Below are 15,656 nucleotides of genomic sequence, written 5' to 3' on the forward strand. Positions count from 1 at the left end.
AAGGACTACAAAGCCCTAAGCCCAGAGAAGAGACTGTATTCAGTCACGCTCCCTGCTCCTACAACTACTTCACTAGGCTAAATAGCTAAATGCAGAATGAATCTGATACAAACAGCAAAGAACAAGATTAGCCCTTAGAAGGGCTGTAAGTATGATGGTTCAGTATCAGCATTACCTCTAGAGGTCTCTGATTCATTAAACTGTGCACACACAGGTCTGAACAAGCACTCTCTCCCTCCAATAAGAACTGTTCCTTAGCTGTGCAATGGTGTCATTGAGCCAAGTGCGGTGTTGCAGGTCCTTTTATAACCTCTGATGAGATAATGCGGTCAGCTAATCACAGTAATGCCACTACCAAGAGGGCTACGGCATTACAATGACTCATAGGCATTCCCCACATACTTACTGGCTGTGTAACATGTGCAAAAGATGTGGGGCCGGGATTCGAGTTTCAAATTCGATCATCGGCTAATGCTCGCCAAGTTCTAAGTACATCTAAACACCCAGATACTCGAGTGATATCTGTCATGAAACAGCTGTTGGGTGACCCGGGGCTCTTATCCTGTCCCTAACAACAGGGGGCACCCTAGCTCACCCTACTCCTGGGGATACTTCTGAAGGTGAAGATTTTGGGGCCTCCGCCCCTTGCCATATCTCCTGAGCTAGCCCTCCATCTGTTCTCTTGCCCCACCCAGGGAAGAGAGGCACTACTGTGCACTGTAGTACACCAACCTGACAAACAAGGCAACACAAACAAGGGTTAACAGAAAACTCCAGGCATACAAAATATTCCCTCACATATAACAGAGGAATGCACCAGGGTGTGAAGGTATGGGAATAAACCAAAATAGAGAAGGATAAGGAATTACCATGCATAGAAATCAAGCAACAGTCACTAATAACTCCTCCAACTCTCCTTCTCATAAGAACTCATCTCCCTCTGTTAGCCATGCCGCAATAAAACTAGCTCTGACAAGGATCTGTATCAGAGCCCAAATTATAAAGGGAAAAGGAGTGGCTAACCAAGCTCAGCTGTAAGCATAGTGATTTCCAACATGGCCGATTAACCCCTGTTCTGCCAGAAGTAATAAACACATTTAAAATGAAGAAGTGCTTCTTCTCAGCGCCAGAGTAGGAGCAATCAGACGCTGTAGTCTTCTGGCTTCACACTGTCGCGGTAACCCCGTGACAATATCAGAATATCACAGACTATGTTTGCTCATCCCTATTTCTCTATATTTATAGCTAGATCTACTCCCTGTAGAAGCCAACTTATTTTGTAGAACAGTTATTCTAGATCAGGGGTCTCAAATTCAGTTGGGTTAATGGGCCAGACATAGAAAAAGTTTGAGTATGAAGGGCTGTGTTCTTTGCGGGAGATGATGTTTTTAGTGCTACCATTATTTTTCTATTTGACTTTGATCATCATTTTTTTATTTTGTCATGATTTTTATTCTTTTTAATGGCGTTTATGATATGGGTCATGGTACAGGTTGTCTTTTTTACTTCAGTTTTTAAATAAAAGAGTATTTTATGTGTTCAAGTATTTTTCCCTTATTTTTTCATACTATAGTTTTATTTTATTATTATTTTTTATTTCAGAGGCCTGAGGGCCGCACAATGAAGCCCTGGGGCCTGCTCGTGGCCCACATTTTTGAGACCTCTGTTCTAGATAAAGGAAATCTAGGCAAAGAGTGCTGGAGTCCTGAGCTATTACGGTATGTAACATGTCAAAGCCGCAGCTTTTACCACTAAAATGTTGCACGGTAAACACAAAACTAACAATTATACAAAGAATTAAATTTAACTGAATCAAAAACCGCATGCAAAAGTACTGTAAGTCTGGTTTTCGTAAAGAAGAAATGTGATCTCGCGAGCATACAGAAGTCTGGTGTTTGTTCACCCAGTTTAGGGATTATTTCACAGCCGCCTGCCAACTCAGGAAACCCACTAATCTACTTCACCACTCTCACTCAAAATATCTGGCAACTGTCCACACCTGGCCACAAAAACACCTGCTTATTCAGAAACCAGCAGCCCCTTAGTTAGGTTATAATTTGTAACAGTTGTGATCACAAGTTGTTTTTGTACAAATCACTGAAAATAAAAATTCTAAATATTCATTGCTAATAGGCTTAAAAAAATATGCAAAAAAAACCCCTACTTAAAACCTAAAAATATCCCCAGCATTAGGTTACGTTACCATTATGGCGCCATCATTTACCTCTGCGGAGGGACTAGTACCCTACCTACTTGTGGTCTACTGATGACCCATATTATAAGAAGAAAATTCACATGAGAATAATTAGATGGCATATGTCTTAATGGGCTCAAAATTAGAGGCTCACTGCATTTTTCCCTTTTTTTGTTTGTCAAGCTAGTACCTATGAACCTGTTGAAGCAATTTCTCCATTTTGATGTAGTTATACAATTTCAACTAATTAAGTGCATTTATTATTATAGGATGGAGGTTGTTTTTCTTCTATATCTTTATAGGGGTTTCATGGTGTACCCATTTAGCCTTTTATCATTATTGCATTCAGGAAATGTACATAAACTTGTGATTGAAGAAAAGAAGTGCTGGAAGGGTGTCAATATCATATTCTGGGTAAATTATCGAAAAAAATAAGGCGGCACATGCAAAAAAGTGAAAGTATGGATATCCTTTATTCACAGTTAAATCAAGATAAATCAATAAGATTTCAGACATGCAATCCAATGACAAAGATATATGTGCAAACTTCTACCTTAGATCGACATTTCTGTAATTGAATAGAAATAAATCCTGCATGCTGAGACACTGAGGCAAAAGGAGTAAGATGCCCGACAGTGTGAAGGAGTAAGATCCTGGCACATCTATGCAACATTTCATTAGAATCCACATCAGCAATGTTTCAGCTCCCACTTTAACCCCTTCATCCCCGGGTGATTTTACACTTATTTTTTCATCCCCTTCTACCAAGAGTCATAACTTTCTTATTTTTTCATCCACAAAGTTGTATGAGGGCTTGTTCTATTGTGGGGACAAATTGTACTTTAGAATTACATTCATTCAATCATGCGGTGCAGTGGAAAGCAGGAAAAAAAATTCCAAATGCGTTGAAATTGCAAAAAAGGGTGATTTTGCAATTTCGCTTTTTTTGGGGGGATGGCGGGGGCACGTATAGTTTTTTTTTCTTATTTAAGTGGTGAAAAACAACAATGAATATCGGGATCTCATAGGAGACAACGGATTTGGCAGTTCCGGTGCCTCTGGATATAGCTCATTGTCCCCTTTGTCGGTACTTCCCCACCTCCCTCTTGTTTGTTTCTTCTTCTCTTTTCTCTACGCTCTCTCTCTCTCTCTTTTAATCTGATTTCTTCTTTACATTTTAATTTTATTTTTAATGTAACCAAGTACGAATTTTGGTTATGCCTACTGTTTAATGCTATATGCGTTGTGATATACTGTATTTAATGGATTCACTCTTGACACGACTGAAATTGTGATGGTAATGACACTTTTATTTGTGTTTTGAAAATTTAATAGAAGCTTTACAATTTAAAAAAAAAAGTGGTGAAAAAAAATTCATACATTTGTAAAAAAAAAAAAAAAAAAAAAAAGACACTTTGCTTTTCCAGAGACCCGTAACGCTTTCAATTTTCGTGATACAGTCCTATTTGATTGCTTATTTTTGCACCCTCTTCATTGACGCTTTTACGGATAAAACATTTTGGGGTAGATACAATGTTTTGATTGCCTCCATTGCATTTTATTGCTACATTGCGGTTGCCATAGAATGTATTTTTTTTTAATTTATTTTATTTATTTTTTTTTTACATGTTGCGTGACTTGAATCTACGACAGTCTGATAGATGGGGGCAGTATAGCAAAAATCGCAATCTTCTACGAATGCCAGCTACAGACTGGCTTTCACAAGAAAATAGTCATGACAAGCAGGGAGGTATTCAGCAGACATCCGGCTGTCATGGCAAGCCATCAGCGCTCCGTGGAATGTCGTGTCCCTCTGAAAGCCCGTGTTAAATGTCGATGTCAGAGATAAAGTCAATCATCAGCAGCCGGGAAAGATGCATCAAAGTCACGTACAAGACATACAACGTAAATGTACGCCATATGTTGTGAAGGGGTTAAAACCTTGGCTTGAGAAAGGTTTCAAAGAGAACAGTGAGAAATAGATATATATTAGATATACTGTGTGTATGTATATATATTGCTTATCCTGTGACAAAACTAACATTATACACAAAATTGAAATTGCAACACCAAGAGTGAATTCATGGAATTGTGAAGATCAAAGGATTGCTAGACATGTTGTTATTGATGTGCAGAAAATGAAAAACTGGAAACATTTCTAAAACATCGATTTATTCGGTACTCAAAAATGAGCACCACGAGCAGAAATGTGTGCACTTACATACCTTGGCAAGATGTCAATGAGGTAATTAATGGTTGTCTGAAGAATGCTCTGCCACACTGAATGCATTTGGGCACACAAATCATCACGATTCTCTAATAGCAACTCTGTTTGCAATTGCCGACCAATGAAGTCCCAGATGTGCTTGATCGGAGACAAGTCCGGAGACATTACTGGCCACTGTTGGACATTTAGTTCACTCAGGTTGCTTACAATAACAAAAAGCATGTGGCTTGGTATTGCCATTTTGAAAACCAGCTCCAGAGACACTTTGGAGAAATGGCCGTACCACGACCAAATAATGTAATATGGAGCTGTTAGTGTACCTAGAATGGAAAAATCCAAAAGGAAAAATATATGTAGGAATTTCCATCATCTGTGTAGTGATTGGCGTTGACTGTCCCTGGATGCGCCCATCCCGATGCGGGTTTCGACATCTGACCTCGTCAGGAGTAGAACTGGTATGATGTTCTTTCGTGATAACCTCTTCATGGCATTGCCCACGTGGTCTCCAGACCAATCTATAGCTACCGAATACAAGACAAAAGCAGGAAGCAGAACTTTATGAAGAGAACAGGCCTCCATTTCAGAATGAATTGCAGTCTTGCTTATCACCATGATAGGCATTGAGAGAAGTAGCATGAGGTCAATGTAACACCTTCATGAGGGAACATCACAAAAGCTCTACTCCTGGGATCATGGCATGGTATGTCATTATAATGGCCACCAGTCTTTATTAGTTGTACATGAAAAGCTTGCCATTACATTGATATGGTCATGAAACCAGTAGAAATGCCCTTTCTATAAAGGAGCATTTTTTTTTCAACAACAATGCTAGACTGCATGTTGCTCGGGCAACTGTGAGCAACCTGCATGGCCTAAATGCACCACCATGTCCTGTAATATTTTTGGACTTTTCTTCCATCGCGGACATCTGAAGCATCATAAATCAGCAATTTTCAAAAAACTATTTCTGTTTTTTCATCACTTGCATATAAATTTGTATATCGATCCTGTGATTTTGATAATTCCAATTTTCCTTTTTGGCATTGCAATTCGGTTGATGAATAGGTCTCTATACACATACATGAAAGAGACTTGTCAATGAACTACAGCTAAGTGGATAGAAAACGGTCAGGGACGGTGCAAGACCGTCCATCCTGTTAGTCCCCGGCCAACTCTTCAAACTAGGTTTTCAATAAAATACTGGAGTGTTCTCATTCTGACACTCCCAAGAGGACTGATATGGTCCTGGACACCAGGAAAACAGTGGCGAGTATATTAAAACACTCACTACAAACATGCACATTTACGAAAAAAAAAGTTAATGGGATGGCTTCTTAAATTAATTTGTCAGATGTATGACCGCCTGTCATGAGCTTACCACGACAGCGAGGAGGCAGAGGACCACAGCGTCTGATCTCTCCTATTCCTGCACTGATTAGAAGCACTTCACCTTCAAATTAAACTCTGTAAATTTCTTTTAATCTGCTAAATTGACAGCTCCTGGAGGCTTTCCTGAGTATAGGCTCTCCACTGTGTACTGTTAGCCACTCCCATCTCCTATATAAACTGGGTCCTGGCTAGCACTCATTGTCAGAGAAAGCTTTTGCTGCATGGTTGGAGGTGCTTGTTGGTGGTGGTTATTGGAGTAGGCTGTTGGTGGATTTACAGTGGGGAAAAAAGTATTTAGTCAGCCACCAATTGTGCAAGTTCTCCCACTTAAAAAGATGAGAGAGGCCTGTAATTGACATCATAGGTAGACCACATCTATGAGAGTCAAAATGAGAAAAATCCAGAAAATCACCTTGTCTAATTTGGCAAGATTTATTTTGCTAATTATGGTGGAAAATAGGTATTTGGTCACCTAAAAACATGCAAGATTTCTGACTCTCACAGACTTGTAACATCTTTAAGAGTCTCCTCTGTCCTCCATTCATTACCTGTAGTAATGGCACTTGTTTGAACTTGTTATCAATATAAAAGACACCTGTCCACAACCTCAAACAGTCATACTCCAAACTCCACTATGGTGAAGACCAAAGCGCTGTTGAAGGACACCAGAAACAAAATTGTAGCCCTGCACCAGGCTGGGAAGACTGAATCTGCAATAGGAAAGCAGCTTGGTGTGATGAAATCAACTGTGGCAGCAATAATAAGAAAATGGAAAACATACAAGACCACTGATAATCTCCCTCGATCTGGGGCTCCACGAAAGATCTCACCCCGTGGGGTCATAATGATCACAAGAACGGTGAGCAAAAATCCCAGAACCACAGGGGGACCTAGTGAATGACCTGCATAGAGCTGGGACCACCGTAACAAAGGCTACCATCACACTACACCATCAGGGACTCAGATCCTGCAATGCCACACGTGTCACCCTGCTTAAGCCAGTACATGTCCGGGCCCGTCTGAAGTTTGCTAGAGAGCATTTGAATTATCCAGAAGAGTACTGGGAGAATGTCATATGGTCTGATAAAACCAAAGTAGAACTATTTGGTAGAAACAAAACTCGTCGTGTTTGGAGGAGACAGAATGCTGAGTTGCATCCAAAGAACACCATACCTAAAGTGAAGCAGGGGGGTGGCAACATCATGCTTTGGGGCTGTTTCTCTGCAAAGGGACCAGGACGACTGATGCGTGTACATGATAGAATGAATGGGGCCATGTATCTGATTTTGAGTGCAAACCTCCTTCCACCAGCAAGGGCATTGAAGATGAAATGTGGATGGGTATTTCAGCATGATAATGATCCCAAGCACACCGCCAGGGCAACGAAGGAGTGGCTTCATAAGATGCATATGAAGGTCCTGGAGTGGCCTAGCCACTATCTGATCTCTAGATCTCAACCCCATAGAAAACCTTTGGAGGAAGTTGAAAGTCCATGTTGCCCAGCAACAGGCCCAAAACATCATTGCGCTAGAGGAGATCTGCATGGAGGAATGGGCCAACATACCACGAACAGTGTGTGCCAACCTTGTGAAGACTTACAGAAAAACGTTTGACCTCTGTCATTGCCAACAAAGGGTATATAACAAAATATTGAGATGAACTTTTGTTAATGACCAAATACTTATTTTCCACCATAATTTGCAAAATAAATCTTGCCAAATCAGAAAAGGTGATTTTCTGGATTTGTTTTCTCATTTTGACTATCATAGTTGTAGTCTACCTATGATGTGAATTGCAGGCCTCTCTCATCTCTTTAAGTAGGAAAAGTTGCACAATTTGTGGCTGACTAAATACTTTTTTTTCCCCACTGCATCTGTTGCTAGGTTTTCTTTTCCTACTTTGGTTTAACCCCATCCTGCACTCCCGGATGCATTTCTCTGTTATATATATCTATGAGTATATTTGTATGTCTGGTATTTTTCGTTTCCCCTGTTTGCATTACCTTGTTAGTCTGATTGATGTATTATGATACGCTACTACTCCCCTCTTCCCTGTGTGAGGGAAGGTTGCAGACTGACGGTGGATTCAGGAGCTAAGGCCTGGAACGTGGATCCGCTGCGTTTACCATCAGAAGTAATCCGGGGAACAGGGCGAGCTTGGGTGCCCCTAGCATTAGGGCCAGGAGAAGAGCCCCTGGTCCCGGGACACCCGACAACAGAGTCGTGACACCATTCTTCTCAAGTGCTCTACAAAAATTAGCAACAGTGTAGCAGATAGAAGTTGATGGGTAGTTGATAAAGGCAATTCATGGGCCCGGCTCATCATTTGAGGGTTGTTTCTTTATAAATCACTACTTTTTTTCTGTCTTGAGGCAGGTGTGCGCAATGGCACAATTGCAAGAATGAATGGGGCCCAGTTTGTTTTCAACGGCAGCCCTTTGTAATATCTCTTTCAGATTGGAAGCAGCATGCCATGATTAGCTTTATTCTGGATTTGGTTTTGTTTATTTTCCTATAAATCTAACTGCTCACAGAAACACTCAGAAAATATTTTATGCTGGAATCAATTTATTGTCCTGAGTACATTTAATACATTTCTTTTCACCAAACTAAATCCCAACAGAATTATGTATCAAAACGGATACTTCTCTTTGATAAAAACAAAAATAGTAGGGGAAACTAAGGTTGCATAATCTGATGTACATTGCCTGTAATATCAAAACAGTTCATAAATTAAGATACCTGCAAATTGAACGCCAGTAAGGTAGGAACAAACCCCCCCCAGAACTTTCATATAAAAAGGTTTAAATAACTTGTACATATTTGTTTGTGAAAATACCATTTTGTTAAATAACAAGGAACAAAAATTCATATGGACATTTTTATCCAAGTATCTGATTATGAAGAAATTGACAATTACACAATAACTTAATTATAATTACAAGACATTTTAGTATATACTGTACTTAGATGAGACATTTCCATATAGCCATATGCTGTAAATAAGTATCGGTTTGATTTACGCCCAGAGATATAGTCATCTTCCCATCTTCTGTGGCAGACATTTTTGCAGAAGTAACAAGACCTACAGCTAAGTGAGTGTTTGCTTTAAATTTAGATTTGAAGAAAAGTCATTAATATTCTAACAATTATAACATTATAAGCACTGGCACTTAAAGTGAGTATGTCAGCAGAGAATGACTTTTTACAAAAATTGCAGGCGCTTGATGAAGCCTTGACATGGCCAAAAATTTAAGTGCACCTACTTGTTTTTCTATCTAAATCCACACTTTTCTGGCTCTATAAAGCCAAAGCCATCAAAGAAGACAGAAGGAAATCAAGCAGGTGGGAAGCTACACTTAAATGTTTGGCCACATCATGAAGCACTGAGCACCTGGGCTAACAGAATCCCAGGTTTAGAATTCTCACAGATTAAAAACTAGTAGCCTACTGAAAACACATGTTGAAACAGTTTTGAAATTCTTAAAAGCTGTACTGTTTACTGCTAAAGGCTCACAAAAAACACACAGCCCTTAAGAATAGTGTATTAAGATTTAATTTTTGACACTATTTTGGTATGGGTTTAAGACCACTAGGTTAGCCCATCTTTAGTGTACAGTCAAATATTATATCCATGGAAAACCTATCTAAGGTTATATGCACATGGCATGTTTTAGACATCGACTTACCAATTGAGGTTCTGAAACAAAAGACGTTTTAGGAAAACGCAATAATGTGGGTGGTATTTTTTTTCTTTTTTTTACGACTTCTATGGAGTTTCTGTGTTGGCTTTGCCACTGGATTTTTTTTCCTACTTTACTAACCGTGCTAAAACAGATGTTACCTGAAGAATGATCAGGTCACTTTTTAGTTGCTTCACGAATTTCAAAGCCTGAAGTGGTTAAAAGAAGCTCAAAGACTGAACATGTGCACAGCAAGTTGTTTTTACATTGTGGTGCATACGGTATTTTGATTCTTTTTAGTAGTTTTAAGCACATCTTCAAGTGAATTTCAAGCAAAACCAGCCTGAAATAAAATGGAATGAGCACATACCTAAGAGTTTTTCTCAAAAAAGTAAGTTATACCCAATCCACAGGACAAGGAATAATTTGCTGATGACTGTGTATGATACCTTTTACTACCTATGCACTGTAGCGCCCTGTCTTTAATGTAGCAGAGGACATAGGCTTTGCCCACATTACTTTATCTAAGGAACTGCCAGAAATGACCAAGTGCTATATGTTTTTTCCCCTGGCTGCTCCACACACATTGAATGGAATGGAGGCCCCTCCCCTCCATTTAAGAGGGGGCCCTGAGTTCCAGAGCCCAGATCTAAACATCGATGGCGATCCCCACGGTCAGACACTCAGCAATCAAGAAATTATCCACTATCCAAGGATAGGAACTAACTTGCTATTTTGGGAATAAACCTTTTAGTAAAGAAAAATAAACAGATCGGTAAGCAAAAGAAGTGATACTTTTCTGAAGTTTGACTTAGTATATTTCATTGGCATAAATAGTGATGACTTTACATTCCTAATTGTATAGGCCAGGTGACAAATTCAGAGATATATTCCAATACTACTAATTTACTACCTTTATTTACACAAACTTACAGAATTCATAAGTGTTTTTTTCTTCCTCGTGAATGTGAAGTTTATAGGATATACAAAATCTTGATATAAAATGTAAACATCGTTTAACAAAGATTTAAGAGGCAGCTTAACCAATCCCCCTAGTTTAATGTCAGATTATTTAGCTTCAGACGCATATAACAATATAGGTCACATCTGGAGGGTGCAATTCATCATCTCCACATAAAAACAAAACTGGTATGGTTCTACAAAAGGGGTAAGCAGGTAACTTATATGGAAAGAGCCTTTTACTTCAGGGGTAAGCAGGATGAGTAGCATTGTGCAGTCAGGCCGGATGTCCTTTGTCCCAGATATTTCAGATAAAACATTGTATTATTTATAAATAAGAAAGTCGACTCTTGAAGGGTCCAGTTGGCTGCATGGAAATCAAGTAGTAAGCATTCTTGGGATTCGCAGATATTCCAAACACAGACATTGAGGAATTCTGTAGAGGAAAAGAAAGTGTATACCCATTTTAATGTTTTTCTTCAGAGTAGGCCTCCGAAAAACAAAATCAATTCACTAGAATAGGCTGACTAATATTTATGGCGGACAGACCAACATCAAATGGAAAAAACAAACAAACAAGAACAAATAAAAAAACAGCCCCCTTATCTGGTAAACCTCAAATTAACATTAGGATTATAGGCTGGACTTGATAGACCTGTGTCTTTAATGATACCAGTTTATTATTTACCTTACACAATGAATGCTGTAAGGAAAAACAAAAAGAACAATACCTGTATAGCAGTTTTGATCTATGTACGGTATGTAGCTACTGAATAGGTCAACCACTTAGTATTAAAGCACAATCAAAAGGAATAACTGGAGTATAGGTTAGTATACATGCAATGTGTAGGGGCATGTTCACACTGGCCATCAGAAATAAAACCCAAGATAGAAACAAAATAAAATTATACCCTGCTATAAGAAAAAAATAACAGTGCATATTAATAACATGGGGTAATTAGTAAACATGTTTTTTGATAAAAAAAAAAAAAAAAAAAGTGTAAGCCATCATACCAGCGCCAAGGTGTACCTCATGTGTTGAAAATGACCTCAATGTGAGTAAGGCCGGGTTCACATTGCGTCAATGGCAATGTGCTGATGGCATCCGTTACACAGCGGCACTAACGCTATGTAACGGATGCGTTAGCGCACCCATTGACTGCCATTATGTAGCGCATCGCTAACGCATGTCATAATCAGCATGTGTTAGCGATGTGCAGTCATTTTGTGACGGACCCTCGGACGCGGGCTGCAGCGTTTCCAGGTCCGTCACCGATAGCGTAGGTGAATCATCTGCACTATTGCGATCGCATAACGCGATGTTTAAAAGGCACTAGCATTGGTGCAGTCCGTTTAACACATGCGCTGAACGGACTGCACCAACGCAATGTGAACCCAGCCTAAGGGCCAAGTAGGACAAGGACCCAACTATGGACACCCAGCAATGGGAAGCTATATAAACGTAATGCCCAGCTCAAAGAAAGGGAGGCCATACATGCAATGAGTGAAAGAACATTAACGTTTTGTTTCAATGAGTATTAAAGGAACCTGTCACCACAAAAAATGCTATTAACCTGCAGATATGGGGTTAATTTGCAGGTTAATAGCGTGACTAACCTGCCCATTGCCTGCACTTTGCTGAACGCTGCAGGGAGAAAATTTACTTTATTCCTCCATGCCGCGTTCACGTTTCAGTCACGGGGGCGGCGATGGTTCAGTCATCGTTTTGAGAATAGAGAGCAGCGACTGTAACCGTGCCCCGGTCCTGACTGACAGCCGGCCTAGGGCAGACCAGTGTCAGTTAAGGCCGGGGACGGAGTTACAGCCTTTGCATTGTATTCTCAAAACGATGACTGAACCAGCGCCGCCCCGTGACCGAAAACCAAACGCTACTGGGAAGAATAAAGTTAATTTTCTCCCCGCAACATTCGGCTAATTGCAGACTCCAGACATGTTAGTAATGCTATTAACCTACAGATTTACCCAATATCTGCAGGTTAATAGGGTTTTTTTTCCTGGTGACTGGTTCCCTTTGAAGGGAAATGCCATGTATATGCAGTATGTTATTAACCTGCAGGTAAATGTAATTTTAACTCTGGTTAGATGGCTTACTGGAAGAGTAGCAACAGGGAGAAACTTAAAGGGGTATTCCCATCTCTAAGATCCTATCCTATCCTATCAGCAAACACCTCCAATTAGAAATGAAGTATAGTTTTTATGATTCGCTTTGTATCTTTCCTCATGTGCATGCATGGCAGGACCTTAGGTACCCATGGTTACAACCACTGATCTAGTGACAGTTAGCTAGTTGCTAGGGGTTGTAACCATGGATACCTAAGGTCCTGAACATGAAGAAAGACAGCGAATCAGAAAAACTTTACTACATTTCTAAATGAAGCTACTTGCGAATATTATTATTATTACACCTACTACATATTGGAATAGGATCTTGGAGATGGGAATACCTCGAAGTTTTATTAACCCTGCCACCGCTGGCTTCCAGTCTTAGGAGGGGTGCAGGGAGTGATTACTGTCATCATTCCCTATGTAGTATGCATGGCTGTAATCACTCCCTGACATGGACCGCCTACTCTTCACACGTACGCTACAGAGAAGGCTTTTTGTCAAAGTGCTGAGCCTGTGCCCGAGTATGGGAGCCCATCATGGCGGCAGTAAAAATAAAACAATTTTTTCCCTGGCGCTGCTAATCCAGTTAAATGGCTAATCATGGTTTTTAAAAATGTGATTTACCTGCAGAATAACCCGATATCACCCGGTAAATAAGTTTTAAAAGGTGACAGATTCACCAAGATTGCCTCCTGCTCTGTTCAGGATGTTCATGGAAATGGATGTATTGATGTATTTTATTCGCAAAGTAGCTGAAAACGATTTTTTCCCCATATGGTAACAGGTTTTCCTTGGGAAAGGCACTTGCTAAATTGCAGATACCATAGTCAAAATCCCATTCTGTATAATATGCTTTAGTTGAGTTCGGTTATGCACAAGGTTCCTACATTTCATGAATCTTTAGGGGAAATTCAGTGTCATGACAGAATGAAATAGTTGGCCCATGAGCATAGCAAGAGATTTTTGAGAGAACACTACAATAAATATGCATTGTATCAAGCAGCTAAAAGGAGATCTGGTTCCACTTGAGCAGTCACAGAAGCAATGCATTATATGTTTAGCAGTTTGAACTTCTTTTATCTGCAAATGTAAAAAATTAGTTGAAGCTCGTTCTTGGCATCGCCATAAAATCTATGCACAATTCATGTCCCTGTGAAGTCTAAAGCCAAAACAGACAGTTTGGCTCCAGTAGAAAAATGTAAGAAATTCACTTTATACTCTAGGAATACATCCCAATATAACAATATGGGGTCAAATGTATAAATGCAGGCATATCTTTTACCTACGAGTTGATTTTAAATAGTGCCTTTTCCATACACGAGTACAACTTTCACATGTGTGAGGAATGACTAGAATCTAGTGATGTGATGTATGAAGACAATTCGAGTCCAGTCCATGGTGTAGCATTTCAAGTGGTGCAAGTTTATTCTGCTATCATAATACAACGTTTTGACCTATGATAGGTCTTTATCGAGTATGATACTTGTTCCCTGGTGCCCGTCTGTGTGGTACTGATGTGGCACAGGCATGCCACACGTGTGTCGCAAGTATTACACACACGGGCACTGACATCTCCGGTACCGGATATATCAGGACGTGTGAAAGAGGCCTTATAGCGGGTTTTTAGGTTTGGCAGCTGTCACATGCTAAAAGACACTTTTTATTGCAAAAAATAGTTTTTGCATCACCACATTTTGAGAGCTATAATGTTTTCATATTGCGGCCCACAGAGTCATGTGAGGTATTGTTTTCTGTGGGACGAGTTGACGTTTTTATTGGTACCATTTTCTGACACATTTTCTGATTGCTTTCTATTCCAATTTTTGGGAGGCAGAATGAACAAAAAAGAGCAATTCATGAATATCTTTTTTTGGACATTGGGGTGGGGGTGGGGGGGGTTATACCGTTCAGTGTGTGGTAAAATTGATAAGGCAGTTCTTCGGGTCAGTACAATTACAGCAATTCCTCATTTATATTTTTTTTATGTTTTGGCACTTTTATACAAAAAAACTATTTTATAAAAAAATAACTATTTTTGCATCGCTTTATTCGGAGAGCTATACATTTTTTATTTTTCTGCTGATGGAGCTGTATGGGGCTTGTTTTTTGCAGGACAAGATGACGTTTTTAGTGGTATCACGTTTATTTATATCCGTCTTTTTGATGTTATTCCACTTTTTGTTCGGCGGTATGATAAAGCACTGTTTTTGCCTAATTTATGGTGTTCACTAAAGGGGTTAACTAGTGGTACAGTTTTATAGGTCGGGTCATTATGGACGCGTTGATACCAAATATGTGTATTTTCATTGTTTTTTTTGTTTTTTTTCATTCAAATATTTATTTAGAGATAGAATATATTTTGGCTGGTCGCTTCTATAGCATGGAGAGCAAGCAGCATCTCAATGCTATAGAAACTATCAGCGCTGCACTGACAGATTTGCTGATCATGCACTGGCCATGATCAGCAAGTTTTCTAGCTCTGGTGACACGGATGTTGTCATGACGACATCGGGTCACCACAGCAATGATAGGGACCCCGAATCACGCCGCGGGGTCGCCGATCCAAAGGCAGGGGGGCTGTCAGCCCACTGCCGGCTCCCGGAATGCTGCGATCGAGTTCTATTGCAGCATTTTGGGGGTTAAAATGCCGGAAGCGGTCTGTGACCTAGTGCCAGTTGTTAGGTGTCAGAATCAGTTGACACCCGTTGGCGATCGACCGCGCACCCCCATGTGCGCGGCGATTGTTATGGCGAATGATCCATCCCTGGTCAAATAGGTCCAGGGCACATGGACAGGTCATTATGTCTTATGTAAGAAAGGGGTTATGCCCGCTAGTCAAGTCGAGCATGTCCAAGCACCCAACATGCTCTATACGAGTACCGAGTGCTCAATCAACAGTAATAGAATCTTATCATTCTAGGCATTCCTAATACATTAGTGAAAGAATATGGCTGAGCACATCTAAATCTTGTTCTTGGTTCAGAAGACAATGGGACGATGCAGGTAATCCTCCCCTAGTAACTTATTTCACCATTAAAAAGGCAGAAACCAATGAGGACTCGATTTATATTTCAAGT

The 15,656-nt window shown here is 40.0% G+C and overlaps 1 protein-coding gene across 2 annotated transcripts in view; it reads right to left on the minus strand.

The window, feature by feature from the left end:
* Window positions 1–8,363: 8,363 nt before the first annotated feature.
* Window positions 8,364–15,656, minus strand: part of MTHFD1L (methylenetetrahydrofolate dehydrogenase (NADP+ dependent) 1 like) — a 310,972-nt gene continuing 303,679 nt past the window's right edge. The window contains exon 28 of one of the 2 annotated variants that reach the window (XM_077283047.1): window positions 8,364–10,888. The gene's annotated coding sequence lies outside the window, so the exon portion shown is untranslated. The remainder of the gene's footprint in view (window positions 10,889–15,656) is intronic. The other variant, XM_077283048.1, reaches the window with a different exon arrangement.

Source organism: Ranitomeya variabilis, chromosome 2, assembly GCF_051348905.1.
Source record: "Ranitomeya variabilis isolate aRanVar5 chromosome 2, aRanVar5.hap1, whole genome shotgun sequence".
In the NCBI taxonomy this organism is placed as follows: Eukaryota; Metazoa; Chordata; class Amphibia; order Anura; family Dendrobatidae; genus Ranitomeya; species Ranitomeya variabilis.